Genomic DNA, 12,527 nt, shown 5'->3' with positions numbered 1-12,527 from the left:
TCGCGTCCGTTTTTTTTCCTATCATTTGCATGGCAAACTTGACTTACACTTTTTTTTACTTTCCTTCATGTCTGGTGATCCTCCAAAAATAAAGGAAGACACACGGAAACAAAAACAGAAACGGATCACGGAACAACGGAACCCCATTTTGCGGAACGGAACACAACAACGGTCGTGTGCATGAGGCCAAATACTGATGCGTGTGAAAGTGCCCATAGGCTCACACTCCAGCTTTCTGAGGTCTGGCTAGGTCATGAAGGAGTTAAGTGCAGCTGCCTGCAGTCACTTCCTGCTGACTATATCTTGTTTTCTTTATGTTTTAGCTGCAGCTTCCCTCTGTCCTCCCTCCACAAACCCTGCTGCAGTACACACAAAGCCCGGGCCGGTCGGTACGTACAGAATTTTCTTATCATTTCTGGTAAACCTTGTGTCTCCAGGCTTTTATAGAAGAAAACCACATTTATCAAATGATTCAATGTCTTAGTACCAGAAAGCCTGTGTCAGTGGTGGATGGGGGAAGGAATGCAAAGAATGCACACAGGAAGCAGAGAGATGGGGTCACTTTTGTAACTTTATATAAAACTATGTTCCCTCAGCTGGCCCTGCAGGGTGAACCTCTACTGTCTTTTCATGAGAACTTTTAGTAATGTTTGAAAAGATCTCGGGAAGTCCCTGAAGTAAAGCTCCAGCGTTGGTACAACTGTGCATACAAAGGGTACAGCTACTCTTTGGGTTTCCTGATACAGATGGAAGGCAGCTATCCTACAAGTCAATGTTTGCCCTTTGAATAGACCTTGAGACATGACTTGGATAATAAATAAGGCAGCATCTCATCTGCAGACAGTGGCGTACCTACCAGGGAAGCAGCTGCTTCGGGGCCCGGGCTGATAAGGGGCCCAGAGCAGTAGTAAACAGACTGACCACACCCCCCTCTACACTCACTTCACTGCTGCTTTAGGCTGAGTTCACACGAGCGTGACAGATTTGGTCCGGATGCGTTCAGGGTGCGTTCAGTTAAACTCGCACCATTTTGCAAGCAAGTTCAGTCAGTTTTGGCTGCAATTGCGTTTAGTTGTTCAGTTTTTTCCACGCGGGTGCAATGCGTTTTGATGCGTTTTTCACGCGCGTGATAAAAAACTGAAGGTTTACAAACAACATCTCCTAGCAACCATCAGTGAAAAACGCATTGCATCCGCACTTGCTTGCAGATGCAATGCGTTATTAACGCAGCCCCATTCACCTCTATGGAGCCAGGGCTGCGTGAAAAACGCAGAATATAGAACATGCTGCGATTTTAAAGCATTGCAGAAGTGATGCATTAAAAAAAATGCTCATGTGCACAGCCCCATTGAAATGAATGGGTCAGGATTCAGTGCAGGTGCAATGCGTTCACCTACTGCATTGCACCCGCGCGGAAATCTCGCCCGTGTGAACGCAGCCTTAGAATGTCCTCGGAGCAGAGCAGGGAGCTAAGCCCCGCCCATCAGCACGGACCATTAATAGAGGAGCCTGGCTGCTTAATAGTGCAGTCAGGGCTCAGTACAGTGTGCTACAGGGAGATCCTGTCTCCCCTCCCTCTCCTAACTATTAGTACAGCCCAGCTTCTGCTACAGAGACTGCTCTGTAGTCGGCAGTAACAGGAGGTAGAGGGGGGACTGAATAGTGACAGGAAGTGCTGCAGAAAGAAGATGCTGTGCCTGTCCCTCTCAGGAGCCCATACATTCCAGGCTTATCCCTGCCAGCACTAGCTGTCCTGCATCTCGTGTAGCCCTCCTAGCTGCATTCATCTGCTGTCCTGTGGGCCCCCTACTTATCTGATGCCCTGCCCTCTAGGCCCCCTATCTATCTGATGCCACACTCCTCTGGGCGCCCATGTGCAGCTTGGGGACACCAGTATGAGGCCAGAATGGGGACTGGAAGATCACAGAGCGGCGGGGAGCAGGCGAGTATGTTTTTTTCCCACAACTGTACAATGCACTGCTAGTTGACATCACATTTTTGTCCCACATTTAAAGGGGTTGTCCGGGTTCAGAGCTGAACCTGTTCTGGTTCTGACAAAGCTGCCAGTTCGATTTGATGTACTGCTCCAAATTAAGATACGTGCACGGAGAGATCAGACAGACAACTCACTACATGGAGTTAATCAGTATCTCTGGTTTATTTCTGAAAACAACATGGGTTTCATGAGAGGAGGGAGTGGGAGGGGGGGTGAAAGATAAAGTATATATTTTCTATTGGCTATGAACTCTCTACTTTTCTGTAACCTTGACGGCCAGAGGAAATTCCTTCTCCCTCCCCCCTGGGTGAAACCGTTACTTCTATCTTTGTAGCTGCTTGCTTGAGCTGAACAGAAACCACAAAGAAACACATGATAAAAACACAAAGTAAGATTCTAGTTTATAGGTGTTGGCTGAATGCCTGGCCACCATCTTAGCTCAACAAGCAAGTATCCATTTTGTATCAATAGTCCATAACAGTCCCCCCTTGGAGACTTGATTGTAGACTTTCCCTTCTCCTAGCGAATCCCCTGGGCATACCATTCGTATCCTCTTCACCCGCAGTGGCGACAACCTACCCCTTATAGGTAGGCTCCCGGTTGCTCGGACTTGTGGTAATACCCTGGCATTCATCTCACCCTATCTCAGCCAGGCATCATTGTGAGGAGGGGGAGCTGTGTTGAACGATGTTTCCTTCTGTCCTTCCTCATCGTAGAGGAGCATAATAGTTCGTTCATCAGTTTTCTTCATTCTTTGAAAAGCGGGTCACACAAATAAGAACGAGCTTAATCACTACATATATCACCAGTATTATTAGGGCTACCTGCAATATTACCTGGACAATTCCCATGAGCCAACCCCCAATACCTTTGAACCAGTTATTGGGGTTAAGGGAAGAGAAGGTATCAGACCACCATGTATCTTTACCAGCTTTATGCGCGTCCAGCCATTTATCTCTTAAATCCGCCATTTTCTCTATACCCACCTTAACTTGCAAATTACCCTGCGGGTCTATGTAATGGCAACAAGAGGGTCCCACAACCTGGCACATACCTCCATCTTTAGCTGTAACATAATCTAGAACTAATGTGTGTTGGTTGGTGACAATGATTAACTGGTTTTGCACAATGTTTGAGGTATTCATAAGTCTCATCTCTTCCCATATTTGGTCATCCAGGTCTGTTGCTACTACCAGATGATCCCACATCTGCGCTATCATGGGATATATGAAGATGGAACTAACAATTTTGTTGGTAATGCTCATCTCTACTACATGTGGCTTGCCATTTGGTCTGGGTGTGTTATCTTTGGCCCTATGATACAAGGTGTGTTTAGGTACTGCATTTATGCCAATTTCAGAGTGTGGTACTATAAAGGTGGCAGGAGTAAGCCTGGCGATGGTGCACAGTCCTGTGACATTCTGGGATAACCATTTGTACACTTTGTGTCCACAAACTAAGTATATATCTTCTGGAACTTCTGTGCTATTGAATAATCGGGTAATTAGTTTGGCTAATTGTGTCCCTTTCGCCAACTCATATCCTTTTGACTGACTTTCGGTGTCGTTAGCTAATATACCTGTCAGGAGATCCTGTACAGTACGGTTGTTACAGGGCAGATCCTTTCCGTTCTCAGCATCTACACCAATACACTGCACGTGGCTGTCTGTTTTTGAATCATTGCAACCTGAGTGTATGTGTGGACTAAATGTCATACCTTTGGTTTGTACTTGGAGACAATAACAGTGTGTCCAGCTAGGAAAACATGTGACATTAGCCCAGTGTCCCTCTTGCCAAGGAGTAGAGCTATAATCTACCGAGGGGCCTGATCTGTTTATCATGAGCCATGGGGCATCTGCCCACCCTGCAACAGGTAAGGCTACTTCCCTGTCCTTGTTTGTACTGGATTTAACTTGGTGTATGCTAGTGAGAAATATGGTAGAATTAGACAGGTCAATCAGTTCAGAAAGTTCCAAGGGAATTGCAACATAAGGCATACTGGTTGAACTCACGGGACTGTGGGTACAGATCCAACAATCTGAGTGTCTCAACCCCTGGACTAGAATTTGATGGTGCCGTGTCAGTGAATTGTCCCATTCATCACCCAGTGGCGTGAACACTGCAGATATGCCCACTGTCAAAGTCATGATCAGTATGTGAATCCTCATGGCTTATTGTTCCAGGGTCGTCGGGACAGCCTTTACTCTTTTACAATGTGAGGTGTGGATCCAGGTAAGCCTCCATCGAGTTTCACAGAGGTCGGGGTAGTCAGCAACACCTGGTAAGGCCCCTTGTATCGTGGTTCGAGGGCGTTTCTGACGTGTTTCTTGACCACCACCCACTCTCCAGGTTTGAGAGTGTGTATTCCCTCTAGGGAGTCAGGATCTGGAATGGAAGAGAAAACTTGTGCACATATATTAGACAATTGTTTACTATGGGCAATCACATATTTAGCAACAGATTCATAATGCATTTGCAATTGCTGTGGGAAGTACTGTCCCATCCTAGGCCGTGTCCTAAACAAAATTTGGTGTGGAGGCCTAGGGGTGTGTCTAACTGAAAATAGTGCTATTGGCAGGCATTGTACCCAACTGAGCCCTGTCTCCCCAGTCATTTTCAGCATCTTGGACTTCAGTACCCCGTTCAGTCGTTTGACTTTGTCGCCGCTTTGGGGTCTGTAGGGTGTGTGATAGGCTAAGTGTGACCCTACCATCTTCCAGACTTCTTGGGTTACTCTAGCAGTGAATGCTGGGCCCTGATCACTCTCAATGACCTCAGGTACTCCGAACCTACAGACAAGCTCCTGCATCAGTTTTTTTGCAGTAGTGGTTGCTGTCTGGTTTCGGACGGGGTAGGCTTCTGGCCACCCAGAGAACAAGTCTATCACTACTAGCACATATTGAAACCCTTGGCACATTGGCATCTGGATGTGGTCAATTTGAATCCGTTGGAACGGGTACTGGGCTTTGGGGAGACATTTGGTTGGTGTAGGCTCAGGTCTTCCCGGGTTGCACTGCGCACAGATGAGGCAAGACTGAGTATGCCTCACCAGGACAGGGGTTATACCTGGGGCCATTGTCTATTAGTTCTTTCATGATGGTCTTAGATTGATGGGTGGGCCCATGAGCTATTGAAGCTATCAGAGGATAGAGAGCTTTGGGCAGAGATGCTCTCCTTCCTTGGGTCCACAGTCCAGATTCTTTCTCTTCTTGGGCTGACTCTTTTAGCCAATCCAATTTTTCTTGTGGCGTGTACCTGTTTCTGTATTTGTTTCAGGAGGTCCCATGTGATTTCTTCTTGTCCCAGGTCTTCCTGTGTTATCATAATCTGGTCTGACTGGACTCTTTCCTCTTTCACTGCTGCTTCCTTCGCAGCTTGGTCAGCTAGGGCGTTTCCTCTGGCTTCAGAGGTGTCAGCTCGAGTGTGCCTGTAGATCAATAAAATCTTCAGAATCTCCATTATACTCCCCCCTTGGAAGAGGAAGGAGTGCAGCAGGATGGAGGATGTGGCACCTCTGAATCGTGACATTATCTGGCAGAAGCAAACTACACTGAAGCCGGAGGTGGCGCTGTGCAGTGAGGTGTTTAGGTTGAGTCTGCTGGAGGATGGCAGAAATGTCATGGGGAGCCAGAATAGTGAGGGGATGACCCAGCACAACGTCAGATGTGACGTTTAGAAGAGAGCTGGCAGCAGGGATAGCTCTGACACAGGAAGGGGCTTCTCTGGCTACTGGGTCCAGTCTCTATGTATGGTAGGACTTTGGGGTCCTTCAGGGTCACAGTGACTGGTGGGACATTGAGGTATCCAATATCCTGGGGTCCTCTGGCCCAGAGAGTATTGGGGATGAGGTGCAAAATGGTTTGCAGCGAATCCCCTCGCTCATATGAATCAGTGCAGAATTTTATTGTCAGACATCCGGCAGCCGTGGGTGTCACATAATTTGAGTGAAAACCACAAAGACCAAGAAGCGAGACAGTTTCTTATCAGACTAACACAGCAGAAACTAACATTTCTGTGAAAAGAAAAAAAGGTGGGGGCCAACTGATCCCCCGCAGCTGTCCTGCAATTTTAGCTTTTGTCCATTTCTGTAGTTGTTCTATAAAGAATTCTCCAGACTCATGATCCCGGGGGTCAAAGTTAGCACCTTTAAGTTCAGGGATGTGGATTTGATCCATTATCAGTGTGGAGTATTCACCTGTCTTGTTTTCCACTATACTTTGCAGGTCCGACCATGTGCACCCATAGGTTTGATGCACTTGGGACAGCTTCCTGAAAAAGGGCATGGGATGGGTCTCAGGGTCAGGCAGTAAATTCACTATGGTGAATAACTGTTGTGGGGTGAAAGACACATATTTTGGTGGTCCCTGTGGCCGGTTAAGTGCTAGGGCTTCTTTCAGTGTCTCAAGGTTTCCCTGCTCAATTTTCTGTAAGTTCTTTTGTAACTCTGTAATCTGACCCTGCAGTATTTGATCTTGTGAACGTCGTGATGGGCGCACGGTCATGGGTACAGTCCACTGTGGTGCCAGGGGTAAAGTTGGCGGATCCCCGTAGTCTGTCGGGGTACCCCGCGAAGGAGTCTGCATATTACCCGGTGCATTTTGTATGCCCATTGTGGATTCTGCAGCACCGTCTGCATCCCCCTGTTCTGCTTCATCAGGTTGCCCCCCTACCATTATAGGAGTAAGGGTGGCAGGTGAGTGGGGTAGCATGAATGTACCGTCCGGGTTTATCATCGGGTACAAGGTAGTAGGAAGGGGCAAGGGTGACATAGGAGTGACGGGGGGGTCCGGACCGAATGATATTAAAGGTCCGTTCATGGGCGTTGCCTGGGGACAAGATGGCGCTGTAGCTAACACGGGAAGTGATGGGACGTGCCGGGGAGTAGTTACCAAGGTGTGGTTTTGTGGGTGGGGAACCCCACAGGGAAGGCACGTATCACGGGAGGAGGGATTCTGTTGACCACATGTTTTGCAGGTCCACCCACCTGCTCTCTTCCCGGCGCCATTATAGGGTGGTGGCTAGTCATGTATCAATGCAACACCAGGCTTACAGAAATATCTCTGTCTTTTCTCATCAAAATTTAGTTCCCCCCGGTCTGTTCAAATTCTTTACTACAGTCCAACCACACACGGACCATGTCTGTCAATTTATCATCTTCTAACTTCCCTCTCTTCTCGTTTAACAACACTTGCCAGGTAGCACTACATAGGATGCCTCCTTTACAGACACCTTTAACTCTTCTCCAACTTACTTAATCCTTTTATGAGGATGCCTCCTTTACAGACACCTTTAACTCTTCTCCAACTTACTTAATCCTTTTATGAAACGTTTGCCTCTCCTGTCCGCCACGTACTGTTCAGGTGAACAGTAACCCTTCGGGACACTTTCCTCATTTCCCATTATCTCTCGTACCTACTGAAGCCGCCTAAAGACCTCTGCATAGAGTAATCACTGGACGTGAAGACCTTTGAGTTCCGGTCAGCACACTCTGGGCTACCGCGAACCGCTCTCCACCCATCTGTGATCGTCCCCTTTATGGAGATTTGAGTCAGACACCGGGCTGAACTCCGATACAGGAACACAGGAGAACTCCGTGTCTCCAGTCAATGATACTTGTCAACAGGGTCTTCACAACTTATAGGCACAACACAGTACATCAAGACTTTAAGAAAACATATGGGGTTCTTACTTTCATGCCCTCGAGGACGTCCCAGACTGCTTCCGCACCCCTCCCTCAGACGAACACCAAGAGGCTACACCAGGGGACACTTTATAGGCAAGATGACTCAATTTTCCTACCTCATATCACGGGTTGCGATCCCGGTGTCCGTTAGTGCGCCTCTCCTCGTCTGGTCTCTGGGGGTACGGGAACAGAGGGTCCAATCCTCGAGCCCCACGTTGGGCGCCAAAATTGTTCTACCCGGACATACCCTTATTTTCACCCAGACAGCCCCCCTGAGGCTAGCATCGGAGCATCTTATGCTCCGATGCGCTCCTTTGCCCTGCGCTAAATCGCGCAGGGCACGGCTCTTTTGTTTTCAATAGCACACTACCGGGCGGAAATTTCCGCCCGGCAGTGTGTTCGGTGACCTAACGGCTCTAAGGGGTGGGCTTTAGCTCTGCCCTAGCCATTTTACTGGCTAGGGCAGAGCTAAGTCCCGCCCTTCAGTGCCGGTGACGTCACCAGGGTTCCTGGCAGCCCCATGGAGAGCCCGGTACGTCACCAGATCTCCAAAAAGCTCTGAACCCAGACAACCCCTTTAAGGCTGGGTTCACATCATGTTTTTCCCATCCGTTTAACGTATACAAAAAAAACTTATTCGGATGCCTCATACTGATGCCATGACAGTGACATCCGTTCACCATAGAGTTTCATTGTAAAAAATAAAAATACAAAATCAATTTTTGTTTTACCGGATTGTGCAGGATACAAGAACGTGGAGTACTGCATTTTTGTATCGTGTACGTCATAGTCCAGTAAAAACACATGTATGTTAAAGAATCAAATGCCACTGTATGACGCCTGCCTGCCCGTTTAAAAATTTGCTGTGGGGCCCAGTCATTTCTAGCTACTCGACTGGTTATCAGGGGCTCAGACCATGGGGACAGAGTACAGTCGATGTCAGCCCTGCAGCAATACATAGAATGGGCGCCTATGCTACAGCAGGGGTCATACTGTTCTGTACATACAGTGTAGTGTGTTGGGGCCCAGTCACCTCTAGTTACGCCCCTGTTTCGGGGTGCTTGAGTTAAATTTGTATATATATATTTTTTTTAACCCCTCCAGCCATATTGTACTAAGCATTCTGTATTAAGAATGCTATTATTTTCCCTTATAACCATGTGAAGAAGTCCGGGTTCGGGTTTGGGAACCAAACATGTTGATTTTTCTCACGCACGTGCAAAACGCATTACAATGTTTTGCACTCGTGCTGAAAAATCGTGCATTTTCCCGCAACGCACCCGCATCTTATCCGGGCCAAAAACATGAGGCCCGTGTGAAAGAGGCCTTATAGGCCATACATGCTCCTCTGGCAGAGGCAGAGCTCATTTGCTTCCCTTTCTTCCCAGAATTCCAGAGGAGCATGAATGGCCTATAAGTCTCCTCACGCCGATTAAGGCGTTCTCTCCCCAAGGAGAGATGGTACCCCCCAAATTCTGATACAGTTGTGGAAGCCAAAATCAGGAGGGGATCATAACCCGCAAAGAAAGTATAAGTCCTCATCCACATCTCCGTTCTGAGATCCAGCAGACTGTTCCGGCACAGAGCAGCCTGCCAGATCCTGTTTATCCCCGCCGGATCACCAATGCAATGAGGTCCGGCGGTGATCCGTTTGTTTTTTAACATAAATGCCAGGTTTCAGCTGGACAAAAACTGTATTATGCAACATTTTTTTGGTCCAGCCAACATTTGGCCCGGATCTCCAAAATGTTGGCGCAGTCTAAGGTTGTGATGCGGTCAAGAGTGGCGCAGCCAATTAGCCTGTAGCTGCCTTTCATTTAACTAATGAAGACCGCACTATATAGTTGGTCTTCATTGTTAATGGCCGCTTGGTAAGTTCAATACCACATGGCCATTAGCAATGAAGACAGACTATACAGCTGTGGGATAATTGAGCGGTCGTACCCTAAGGGCTTATGCACACGACCGTTGTTTTGCGGTCCATTTTTCATGGATCCGTTCCGTATCTGAGTTTTTTTTTTTTCTGATTTAAGTCCTCCTCCGTTACGTTATTCCAAAAAACATCTCTGTATGGTTTCCGTATGCGATCCATTTTTTGCACATCGGAAACAGAAATAGTAACTTATAACCAAACACATGAGCAATATGGGCTGGGCAAAAAATTTCTACAGTATGGATCCGCAAAATACGGATGTGTTCCGTGTGCGTTCCGCATTTTTTGCTGACCCATTGACTTGAATGGTGCCTCGGACCGTGATTTGCGGACAATAATAGGACATGCACTACTTTTTTGCAGAACGGAAATGGAATGCACACGGAGTACCTTCCGTTGTTTTTGCGGACCCATTGAAGTGAATGGTTCCGTATACGGTCCGCAAAAAGAACGGAAGTGGAAAGAAAATACGTTCATGTAAGGGTAACTGCATACAATGGAAATCCACAGTATTTATCACAGTTTTAATTATTATTATTTTTTGTGTGGTTTTTGTTATGGATTTCCATGCCTATTTTCTGGTTATGTTATCCCATTGACGTCTATGGGGAAAACCACTCTACAGAAGGTCCGAAATTGCACAAACAACTGACATGCTGTGAATTTGAAAATCCTAATGGGTAATAGATCATTCATATGGACAATCATTTGCTGGCAGCAGATCGTGCTTTGTAAACGGCATCTGCTGCCGGCAAACAACGAGCAATGGCATTAGTGATCGCTCCTTCCCATACTGTGGAGGAGATTGCTGCATGTAAATCCAGAGCTTTCCTTCATTGACAAACGTCCAACCCTCCCTGACAAACTGCTGCTGTATCATCCCATGTACGCTGTGGTTTTTCTGTCTAGTAAAATCCACACTGCCATGATGAGTACAGTACAATAGACACACATGGTTGGGCAGAAATTCAAGTCATAAGTCATAGACATCTCTGTGCATGCTACATGCCCCTTCACTCAATATTTGCCTAGAACTGAGATCCTCCACTGTCTTCTCGCAGGACTGTTCAGTTTTTATTCGTATTTTGTTACATTACAGCCTTAAGTTTAATGTTTTCTTAATCTGAATTTTATGTGATGGATCAGAACACAATAGTCTAAGGCTGGGTTCACACGGACGTCATGTTTTGGCTCAGGATGCGTCCCGGGTGCATTGGGGCAAACCAGCGCGAGTAGGTACGCAATTTCAGTCAGTTTTGACTACGATTGTGTTCCGTTGTTCAGTTTTTATTGCACGGGTGCAATGCGTTTTGCACGCGCGTGATAAAAAACTGAATGTGGTACCCAGACCCGAACCCGGACTTCTTCACTGAAGTTCAGGTTTGGGTTCGGTGTTGTGTAGATGTAATTATTTTCCCTTTGACCATGGTTATAAGGGAAAATAATAGCATTCTTTAATACAGAATGCTTAGTAGAAGGTCAATTGAGGGTTACAAAATAAAATTTACTTGCCTCCTCCAATTGATCTCGTAGCTGCTGGTCTCCTGTTCTTTCTTCAGGACCTGTCAAAGGACCTGTGGTGACGTCACTGAGCTCATCACATGGTCACCACAGGTCCTTTAGCCGGCAGCTCATGATTAAAGAAGTAAGAAGAGATCGGCAACTACGCGATCAATTGGAGGAGGTAAGTTAATTTTTTTTTTTTTTTTTTAACCCTCAATTGACCTTCTACTAAGCATTCTGTATTAAAGAATGCTATTATTTTCCCTTATAACCATGTTATAAGGGAAAATAATACAGTTGTGGCAATGTGAACATTGAGGTGTTGTTTGCACCAGGAGCGTGTCACCTTGGTGGAGTAAAAGCTGTAGTCCAGGTGTCCACTAAAGTAGTTGGGGGGACACCATATAGATAGTGTAGCTGGTTCAGCTATTTCAGGGCGGGCTTTTACTGGGAACAGGCAATGTGTTGGGTGGGTGCCTGTCCCCTATGCTCCAGTCCGGGACTTAGGGCATGCTCATGTCCAGGGATCCTATTTAATCCTGCTACTGGATCTTGAGTGTGTCTCACTCTGGAGTGTCTTGTGAAGCAGAGTCCTGGTGAGGCTCTCTGTGAGTGAACTCAGCCGGGTGGGCTGAGGGGCCACGAGGCAATGCGATAGCCTGAACTTTGGGGTACGCGGTGACGCCTGTGAAACAAGGATCACGACGCCAGAGTCGGGAGGACTACTGGGCCACAATCCCCCAAAAGGTATTGAAGTGTCACAGCCTGGAGGTTGCTGGACTGAATGGCTGAGGAAAGCCGCATTTGTGTTCCATGTGTGAACAGGGCTCTCTAGGTTAGTCAGGGATACGCTTATGTGTTTAGTTAGAGCCTAGCCGGGCAAGGGTTTGTTATTTTGTGTAGATGTCACACGTGATAGGTTGAAGCTGTGACTTCTTAACCTGTGCTTTGCTAAAGTGTCTGAAATAAAGCAAGAGTTTGGACATTATAATCGTGTCTGCGAAGATATCTGTGAGTGTGACCCCCTAAAAAGAGACGATCCCTTACACAGTGAATAGACTTTCATCTTAGCAACCATGCATAAAAAAAAGCACCGCATCCGCACTTGCTTGCGATTTTCACGCAGCCCCATTCACTTCGATCGGGCCTGCGTTGCGTGAAAAACACACAGTATAGAGCTTGCTGCGATTTTCACGCTCCTGTGCACAGCCCCATAGAAAAGAATGGGTCTGGATTCAGTGCAGGCGCAATGCGTTCACCTCACAGATTGCACCTGCGCGGAAATCTCGCCAGTGTGAACCCAGCCTAAGGCCTCATGCACACGACAGTGAAAAAAAAACATCAGTTAAAAAATGGACAGACTGTCAGTTTTTCATGGCCATTTTGCATCAGTGTGTGCATCCATTTTATGG

At 47.0% G+C, this 12,527-nt stretch overlaps 1 long non-coding RNA gene across 1 annotated transcript in view; it reads left to right on the top strand.

Moving 5' to 3' along the window:
• Positions 1 to 302: 302 nt before the first annotated feature.
• Positions 303 to 12,527, top strand: part of LOC122945494 — a 30,741-nt gene continuing 18,516 nt past the window's right edge. The window contains exon 1 of the long non-coding RNA XR_006391120.1: positions 303 to 389. This is a non-coding gene — a long non-coding RNA (uncharacterized LOC122945494). The remainder of the gene's footprint in view (positions 390 to 12,527) is intronic.

This window comes from Bufo gargarizans, chromosome 8, assembly GCF_014858855.1.
Source record: "Bufo gargarizans isolate SCDJY-AF-19 chromosome 8, ASM1485885v1, whole genome shotgun sequence".
In the NCBI taxonomy this organism is placed as follows: Eukaryota; Metazoa; Chordata; class Amphibia; order Anura; family Bufonidae; genus Bufo; species Bufo gargarizans.
This window is presented reverse-complemented; position numbering and strand designations above follow the sequence as displayed.